Consider the following 10,964-nt stretch of genomic DNA (forward strand, 5'->3'; position numbering starts at 1 on the left):
AAAAAGTTTCTCAGGCACAAAAAAAAAAACATAAGGTGACTATTGTAGTATGAAGTATAATTTACTTGAATCACGGAGCAATTCCAAATTATAATCCACGAGAGCCAATTTTATTATGATTAAATTTTTTTAGCAATTCTGAAATTCATTTTTAAAAAATGTGCCAATAATAGTTGTATGTTAAATTTTTAACAAAAACAAACATTTTTATATTCAAATAAAATTTGTATTTATAAATATTTTTAACGAAAATTTATTTACAACTTATTGAGAATGTAAAACTAAAAAGAAATTGTGAAATTGATAAAAAACCAAAAAAAAATCCCAAATATTTATTTTTTAGTTTAGGAGATTCTAATAGGACCGTTTTAATTTGCGGACCTCTCACTACGTCCCTAGTACACACATGATTATTTTCCTATTTTTGTATTTTTATGTCACCACCTCGAAAAATTTCTATAGAAAGATTTTTGAGTATTATAGAGGGTGGGAAACATCCATTAATGGAAATGTGCATATGTATGTACACATGTACTTACATTCACATGTATAGATATTGACCCTTGTTTTTCGGTATTGGACATTACGTGGTTACTTTTCATATACATTTGTATGCGATAATAAAAAAGCACGGGTGTATAAACTCAACCCTAATAATATTTATAAAGGAGAGTCATCCACCTCACAAACATATATTTGTATGTAGTATCAAATTCTACGCCATTTTGAATATCTAATAACATTAAAGGCAATTTCAATGAAAACTTTATGAAGCCATTTTTACAATTCGAAACTAAAAACTATACCTTTTTATATACTTTCACATCATTTATAATCATTAGGGCAAGAATTTTTATGCACTAAAGATGCAAAATATGCGCTAATAAAATGGGAACTATGTACTTAAAATGTGAAAAATATTTCCTTAAACAAAACAAGACAGTATAGTAGAGTAGGCAAACAATAAGCGCATTTTGATTCGTTTTCGTAATATTTGAATAATATTTTGGATTATCTGAAAGAAGATTTATGTGTGGTCGGGTGTCAAAAATTGTCCGATATATGTATAACATATATTTATTTCAAATTTTATTGTGTTATAATGCCACAGTGGGCAGAATGGAAATTTTTTGGAAATAAATCTGGCATTTCTAAACGGCTGATCCGATCGGGATAAAAAAATGGCGTGAGCGTAGCCAAGGAGTATTCGAGTTTAAGTTTTGAAGATGAACCCCGCAGATGCCCCAGGGACGGAGCTTGTTTTTCACCCAAATACAAAGATTTTATATTTTCTGAAAGCGCTCGACGAAATCTTGAAAAAACATGCTTGGACATACTACTTATAATATCCGAGTTATAGGCATTTAAAAATTTAGTGATACAAAATGGTCCGCCTTTTTTTTGAATACCGGGCGTAATTTTGGATCAAATGGACTCAATTGTTAGTTAGACAACAAAATTGCCAATAATATACAAAAAATTTCAGATCAATATCATTTATAGATCCAAAATATACGTTTTTTAATTTAAAAATTCAAAAAATTTTAGATTTTTGCCGTTTTTTGCCCAAAATGTGTCTTAACTCTTTTATTAATAAAATAAAATTTTCTTTAAGAACATATAACAATTTTATAGTTTTCTAAAAGGTATCTTTACGCAGAACGCTTTGGCGTAAAAATCTTTTTTGAAAATGTTGCCACTGCGTCCTTCCGAATATGACCTATTTTTTATCAAAACTTCAACTTTGGGCGACATGTTCTAAAATCCCAAAGCTGGGATCAGAAAACTGAAAGCAGTTTTGGAAACCTCAATATGTTTTCTATTTACTCCAAAAGTATTTTCCCAGCCCTGAAAGAAATGTGGACCCTATGGGCAAAAATGTAAAAAATCCCATTTTTGGGATTTTCATTCCTATTTTTGGGAATTGCGGGATGCCCTTTGACCTTTTCATTTTTTTTTGCAAATTTAACAAGCGTTGAAGATTTCATTGAGTTTTGTTCATAAATAAAGATTTTGTCATATATTACATATTTGTTAAATTTCTAAAAGATTTATATCAAAATTTTAATAGGGTCGCAGATAGCTACAACAATTTAGTCTATATTTATCCCTTAATATGTTTTTTAGTTAGATATGGAATTTCTCGACCCTTTACAAAAAATTTCAGGCCAATATCTCAATTACATTCAAAAATATGTTCATTTAAACCTGTGTCCTTTAATTTCATATTTTTCATATTTTAGTATTAAGTATGACAGAACATACATTTGGTGTTGAATAAAATATTTGGACAATTTTTAAAAATTATTTAATTAATTATTTTATTAAAGACTATAACATTGTATATACAATAAAAAAATATAATTTTATTATGAGCCACGCACAACAACACCTAAATCACCCCACACAAACCACCTTTCCCGCCCACCGAAATATAAAACACAATTTAATACAATATCATCAATTAGTATAATAGCTTTTTTTATTTGAACTGTTTATCTTAAACATAATACAATTAATTCTTACAACCTACTTATATAGTTAATTCCTAACACTTCTTATTTTCTATATTTCTATATAAGATAGAAGTAAACTATTAAAAATATCTTCATTCTGTGATTGCCTGGAGCATTTTCTTAAGCTGAAAAGTTGAACATGCTTCAAATCTCATTTCCTCGCTTTCTGGGCTTCTTCTGTTAACTCTCCAAGTGGAAGAATATTCGATTCAATTATTATTTGACCATGACACAATACTTTGTGTACTGTTGGTGTTAGTTCCCTCCATGGATACAGAGATACAAGTAATTTAGAAATTTCAGATGTATATTCCCCAAATCGATTTCCATTAATTTTATGTTTACTATTCAGTGACATTAAAATAGTGTTAACTCTTCGAAGCAACTCCTTGTCGATTCCAGTTATTTTTGAAGTAATTTCAAAATCACGAAAAAACCTTCTCGCCGTATTACCGTCATTTGTACTACCGCAACTTGGAAGTGGTTTGGCAATGTTTAATCCCATCTGAATTTTAAATTCTTCTTGGATTCTGCTTTTTTCGCAGATCTCAGTTCTTTCAATTCTTCATTATTTTTTGTTGATTTAGTAAGATTCTCTGGCACACTTCTATATTTGAGGTCGTATGCTATGTGTAAAAAGTAATCCAAAAATCTATTCTGGCATGAAGTGGTGAAATTCCGAAAGACAGGACTTCTTCATTAATACTTCTGCTTTTGTTTATATTTGAGAATTGAGACTTTTTCTCATTACATATTGAGCATCTCCAGAAGGAAGAAGTTTCTGTTATGGCATTGCTGACCTTTCCATCAATCATTGTTAAGCTTAGCTGATATGATACGTTAATAGAGAATTCCTTTATTTTTATGCAAATGGGCTCCAGTGCATTTATTTTATCTTTTAAATATTCCACTAAATCTTTTGTTGTTTTCTTTGACTCCTTTATATATTCAAATCCAATGGGTCTACAAAAATTTTTTGAACCCGGAGTTGTATTGATCCATATATCTTCAAATGAATTTCCGATGCTTTACGATGATGGATTAAGGGAATATGAACAAATTCGTAATGGCACTAATGATGATATAAATACACTTTTGTAGTCTGCTAATGTCCGACTTCCACAAGCTTGTTTGTATTCTGGAAGTGCTGATAAACCGTCACATCCCCACTTACACATTAAGACAACATCATAGTTATGAAATTTCCTTAGTTGGTATTCTGAAAAGTCTGACACAATTCTTGATGCTGTGTTTTCGAGCAAAGATGATATATCAATACAAGCTTCTACATCATTAACAGCAATAGGTGATGGTCGGATAGTTTGTTTTTTTTCCTGGATCGCCTTGTATGATGATAATATATTGTGTCCTTTTTCATGCAGAGCTTTCCTTAATATTTGGTACTTATTTCGACTGAGACCCAGTTCCAACATAAGCGCTATTGCTTCCTCTTCAGTAAAATTTGATTGTGAAGTTGGAGTTGGTATATTTTCCACAATTCGCTTAAGTCGTTTTGGTGAACATAAGTCTTCGTATGACTTGCAAGACGCTCCTGCTGATGTGTTGTAAGTTGAGATTTCCGTAGTAGTTTCCATCCAACTACAAAATTTTAATCAAAATTTCTTTTGAATTCCATCCACAGACTTACTTTTTACATCAAAAAGTTTTAAAAAGTTTTCAATTTTTGATATGCCTGTTTTGTCTACTTTTCTACTATATGTAGTTTTTATATAATTTGATGGAAATCAAAAGAAATTTCGATTAAAATTTTGTAGTTGGATGGAAACTACTACGGAAATCTCAACTTACAACACATCAGCAGGAGCGCCTTGCAAGTCATACGAACGAAGACTTATGTTCAAGGTCAAAAAAAAAGGGTCACACAAAAACTTTTTTCAATCTCAAATGAGGAAATTGCTGATACATTTAACGAAATGCTGAAAAAGGAAAACCAACCTATGGATGCCGTACATATTGCAACTATTCTTCCTAATGCATCACCAAAACGACTTAAGCGAATTGTGAAAAGTATACCAACTCCAACATCACAATCAAATTTTACTGAAGAGGAAGCAATAGCGCTTATGTTGGAACTGGGTCTCAGTCGAAATAAGTACCAAATATTAAGGAAAGCTCTGCATGAAAAAGGACACAATATATTACTATCATACAAGGCGATCCAGGAAAAAAACAAACTATCCTACCATCACCTATTGCTGTTAATGATGTGGAAGCTTGTATTGATATATCATGTTTGCTCGAAAACACAGAATCAAGAATTGTGTCAGACTTTTCAGAAGACCAACTAAGGAAAATTTATAACTGTGATGTTGTCTTAATATGTAAGTGGGGATGTGACGGTTTATCAGCACTTCCAGAATACAAACAAGCTTGTGGAAGTCGGACATTAGCAGACTACAAAAGTGTATTTATGTCATCATTAGTGCCATTACGAATTCGTTCATATTCCCTTAATCCATCATCGTCAAGCATTGGAAATTCATTTGAAGATATATGGATCAATACAACTCCGGGTTCAAAAAATTTTTGTAGACCCATTGGATTTGAATATATAAAGGAGTCAAAGAAAACAACAAAAGATTTAGTGGAATATTTAAAAGATGAAATAAATGCACTGGAGCCCATTTGCAGTATGTTTGAGCGCTATAAACTACTAAACGGCTGAACTGATTTGCTTTAAATTTATAAATAACTGATATATGAGCAAAAAAACGGGACAACCTTTGAAAATTTCATTAAAAATTGAGATTTTTTATTTTTAAAAAGGTACTTTTTCAATCTATATATAAACATGAATGTGTGTTTGTTTGTATGTTTGAGCGCTATAAACTACTAAACGGCTGAACTGATTTGCTTTAAATTTTCACAACGTATTTCTGTATATCTGGAATAGTTAATAGGCTACGTTTTATTTTGAATTTTCAAACGTATATTTGAGAGAACATAACTGTTAGAGACCTCAAATTTTGTCGGAGCCATTTTAGTGTCAATATGATTATTTTAGGATAAAATGTGGGAGGACTAGCGTTAGGGGGCGTGGCACCTCCCATATAAATTAAATACAAAAACTCGTTTATCTCGGAAACTAATACAGTTAGAATTTAAAATTTTGCATTAATAACTTTAAGATCCATGTAAACATTTTAAGTAATAAATTGGCGGACTACCCATGAGAGGAGCGGCACCTCCCATATTAATTTAATACAAAAATTCGTTTTTCTTGAGATAATGTAACAGTTAGAGTCCTAAAATTTTGTTGGAGCCACTTTAGTGGCTCCAACAAAATAATCAATATGATTATTTAGGATAAAATGTGGGAGGATTAGCGTTAGGTAGCGTGTCACTTTCTATATAAATTAAATACAAAAATTTGTTTGTATTGGAAACTATTACAGTTAGAATCTTGTACAACTTATGCAATTAAATTCTTAAAATTTTGTACGAAGGACTTTAATGTTCATCTAAACATTTTTAAGAAAAAAAGCTTGGAGCGCCCATATGAATAAAATAGAAAAATTCGTATATCTGAGAAACTGAAGAATTTTGATATTCATCTGAACATATAACGAGCAAACTTTTAATGGGGACTATGAATGAAATACAAAATATTGTTTATCTTGGAAAATATGGAACTAGATTCATAAATTTTTGCTTATATACTATAATATTCATCTAAACATTTTGAGGATTGAAGGCGGACTTTTAACTGGGGAGCTTGAAGCCCACACATGAATTAAATAGAAAAAATAGTTATCTACGAAATTATTAGATCTAGAATCCTCATATATTGCTTGGCATCTCTCATATGTAACATATTGTTAATTTGGAAAACTATTGTGGTTGTTATTTTCAAAATCGTTAAGTGGGGTTTTTTTTATTTATACTGGAGGGTAAAAAAATATTGTATATCCTAAAGCATTAGAATAAGAATTATTCTTTAAGACTAAATGTATATATTAAAGTAAGAAGTAAATAAAAATATTTATCACCACTTCAAAAGTGAATTTGTTTACCTTCTGTGGAAGTGATGTTTATTGACTTCCAAAAAAGCGAAAAGAATCTAATTGTGTTTAAAATTTAAGGTATATTATTTGTACTGATTTTTTTTAATTAAACTGATTTTATTTTGGAGATGATTTATAATGCGTGTAACGGGGCAGTTACACCTACAAGTTTTGCTTTCAAGTTTTTCACACAAACTTATTGTCAAAATCCATTTGAAATTGCTTCTGCAGGCGATAAAATGTTTCAAGATGCCATTTTCATTACATTTATTAATTTTATTGTTAATTTTGAATAATTGTTAATTTTGAATAATTTTTTTAATAAAATACAAATAAATACAAAAAATTATTTTTTTTAAGAACAAAAAAGAAATAATCAAAAATTAATTTCCATTTACTGTAAAATTGAAACAGTAGATGGAAAGAAAAATTGAAACGCAAGTTTGTTTCAATTTTAAAAAGTGTTAGTGTATTGGTAAAAAAATTAAACTTGAAAGGCAAAACTTGATCGTACCGTCCAAGTAATTTAATTTTATGTTAATATTTCACTTCCTAATAACTTCCAAAAAAGAAACATAAAAATTACTTCCTAAAAATGACTTCAGATGTAGTGAATTCGGAATCAAATAAGAAGAACATCCCCCCTATGACAAGCTTGTGTTAAGATCATCACTTTTTCAGGTCTTTTTCAGTACTTTCTAGGAATTGACTCTAATTCTTATTCGACTATCGTTGAAAAAAAATCAAAAAGAGGAAAAAATTAGAAAAGTCGAAAACTCTAAAAAGTCAAAAATAGTCGAAAATTTTAAAAAAGCTTTCCACAAAGTCAAAAACTCTAAAATATTCGAAAAATGTCGAAAATAGTCAAAAGTCGAAAACTCGAAAATAGTAGAAAAAAAGTCAAAAATAGTCGAAAATTTTAAAAAAGTCAAAAAATCTAAAATAGTCAATAAAACTAAAAAAAAAAAATAAAAAATAGTCGTCGAAAATAGTCAAAAAGTAGAAAAAGTCATAAAGAGTCAAAAAAGTTGAAAAGTCGGAACACTAAAAGTCTAAAAGGTAGTGTCATCGGCGAATTCAGAATACCAATATTAAGTATGACTTTGTCAGGGAAAAATTTCAAAAACAGCTGACAAAAATGATAGTTTTAAATTCATAAGTTTGTCATTCCGTTTGTAATTTCTATAATATAACTTCCCGACCCTATAAAGAATATATATTCTGGATCCTTATAGATAGCGGAGTCGATTAAGCCATGTCCGTCTGTCTGTCTGTCTGTCTGTTGAAATCAGTTTTTAGAGGACCCCAGATATCGGCGAGATCCGAATCTTCAATAATTCTATTAGACATGCCTTCGAGAAGATCGCTATTTAAAATCAGCAAAATCGGTCGGTAAATAACGGAGATATGAGCAAAAATTCGAGACAACCTCTGAAAATTTCATAAAAAAATTGTTAAAAAAGCAACAAAAACACTGTATATAGAAAAAGATGTACACGTGTGTGTGTAGATGTATTTGATTTTATTCAACTGTGTATTTTTTTGTATGTTTGGAATCCAAACATACAAAAAATACACAGCAAAAAAATATGATTTGCATTTTTTGTTAAAATAAAATAATTTTCCCTTTTGTTTTGCAAATATATTTTTTAATGAATAGAAAAAAGTATTTAAAACGTTTTCAATTATATGAGAGTAGATTGTGAGTTATTGTACAATAATTTTTATGCGAATAATGTAAGTTTGAAATTTAAAACTAACACAAATTTTTTCCAAGTTCTTTTTAAAAGATTTTTTACGATAAACAAAAACATAATCTACGTCTCGTCAATGTTTACCAGCAATGAATACGAAAGTGTTGTTGTTTTACTCTTGCTTGTATACTGTTAAGAACAACAACAACGTATTGCTAGTGTTAAGCGCATATAAGTGTATAGAAAACACACTGTCTATAGCTAAGCGCATTTACAAAAACAAAAGAGTATCAAGCGCATAGGGCTTGGGCACCCTTGGTTTGGATGCTGTTGGCGTCATTGCGTTATTTTTGTTTTTCTGTGTTTTTCGTTATGTATGTTTAGATGTCTGTTGATTTAGATGCCTTGTGCATTTTGTGTTTTATTTCGTTTAGCCTTGTTGTTCTTCTTTTTGTTTAGCTTTTGATGTAATAATAATGTAAATGTAAATTTATAAAAGATGTTTAACACTATGGTGAAGGGTATATAAGATTCGGCACAAACGAATATAGCACTCTTACTGGTTTTTTTTCATTCTTTACAAAATTGTTATATACGTACACGGCAAATATGAAAGAAATGTTTTTTTTTCTATTTAATTGCAATGCACTACTACATTTACACATTTTTATAAGGAACTTTTGGGCACTCCTGATCTAATGCATGAATCAGTGTTGGCACTTGCAATATTTTGAATTTTATTTATGTTTTTGAAGTCTATAGATGGCTAAACGTCTGGACCGAATTTTTTAAATTTTAAAAGTACCTTCCTGTATATCTGGAAGGAACTATAGACTATAGACTATTTAGAGCCCTCAAACTTGGTCGGAACCACATAAGTCTCAATATGATTAATTAGGATAAAAAGTAAGCGAACTAGCAGCAGGAGGTGTGGTACCTCCCATATTCGTTTATTTTGGAAAGTATTGCAGTTAAAATCTTGTAATTAATTGAATGGCATCTCCCATTTTAGGGTAGCAAAACACACTGGGTGTACCACAATAGTTTTCTGATTAACAATATGTTACATATGAGAGATGCCAAGCAAATTATTGCTAGTTCGCCAATTTCTATCTTTCTATGAAAAATTTGAATTATATAATAGTTTTCAAGATATACGAAACTATGTATTTAATTCATATATTTGGTGCCAAGTCCCCCTGTTATTCGTGAAAAATTTATGATTCTAAGTTTCCAAGATAAAAGAATTCTTGTATTTAATTTATATGGGAGGTGCTGCTCCCCTCATGGGTAGTCCGCCAATTTATTACCCAAAATGTTTACATGGATGTTAAAGTTATTCGTGCAAAAATTTAAGATTCTAACTGTAATGGTTTCCAAGATAAACGAATATTTGTATTTAATTTATTTGGGAGGTGCCACGCCCCCTAACGATAGTCCTCCCACTTTTTATCCCACATAATCATATTGACACTAATGTACCTCCGACAAAATGTAAGGACTCTAACTGTTATATTATCTCATATATACGAATTTCATATTTTCTTAATGTGGGCGTAGCTCCTCGCCCACTTGAAAATTCCAAATAAAAAGTAGCATATTACCTATTCCAAATTTTGGAGGGAAAGGGCTTGGAGCTCCTACATGAATTAAATAGAAAAATGCATACATCTGAGAAACTATTAGATCTAGAATCTTCCAATTTTACTTAAAGAAGTTTGAGATCCATCTGAACATTTAGAGTATAATGAGCGGACTTTTAATATGGACTTGACATCTCCCATAAATAAATAAAATTCAAAATATTGTTTATCTAGGAAAAAAACACTAGATTCATCAAACTTTGCATAAATTCCTTTAATATTTATCTGAACATTTTAGAGGAAAAAGGGCGGACTCTAATCTGGGGAACTTGAAGACCCCTCATGAAAAAATAGAAATATTCGTATATCTAAGAAACTATTAGAACCTTTACATTCATGCATAGTAGAAAAAATAAAGGCTTAATAAAGAAGTGATCTTAGATCTTAGCCATATTAAACTTCTGATGTTTAAGCAATTTATTATTTTATATGCTACCGTATTTACTATATATGTTAATGCCAAAGGTAATCTTTTCCCTTGAATTCAATAAATAACTATTGTCCAAACTTTAACCTAATTCTATGCATTTTTATTTGTTTTACTTTTCTTTGCATTGTCAATTGGGGTTTTGTTGTTGAGATAAAATAATAAGTTTATGTTGTTTATCATTGCATAAGAACAGAGAACAATTAGTAAAAATCCATCCAGATTCCTGCGAACGTGAGAATCAATTTGTGTTCGCAGTGGAGGCTTTTATCCTATTTATCAGTAAGTCCATACAATTTAGAGAAGATCCTTGTATTGTAAATATAAATTAGGAGAAAAAATAACAACATTTGATATTTAGTTCTTTTGATGGTTCTGTAGGGTGATCATCACATTAATTTTTATTCCTTGGTTTTTCTTTCTTTAACGTTCCTATAAAATTCTTCGTTTCATGTTCTCTTTAATTATATGCATCTATGTCATAATTATTCATCCCCTTTTTCAACTTGTCAATTTTAATTACTCTTGAGTATATAAATCCTATTATTAAAACCCCATAGTTCCCTTTCCCATCTGCTCTTTACTCTTGAGTGCAATTTTAACTACCAATTTATTACTTGAAGGTACTGTTACTAACATTTACTTTTATTCTCTGTTAA

This window comes from Lucilia cuprina, chromosome X (genome assembly GCF_022045245.1).
Source record: "Lucilia cuprina isolate Lc7/37 chromosome X, ASM2204524v1, whole genome shotgun sequence".
Classification (NCBI taxonomy): domain Eukaryota; kingdom Metazoa; phylum Arthropoda; class Insecta; order Diptera; family Calliphoridae; genus Lucilia; species Lucilia cuprina.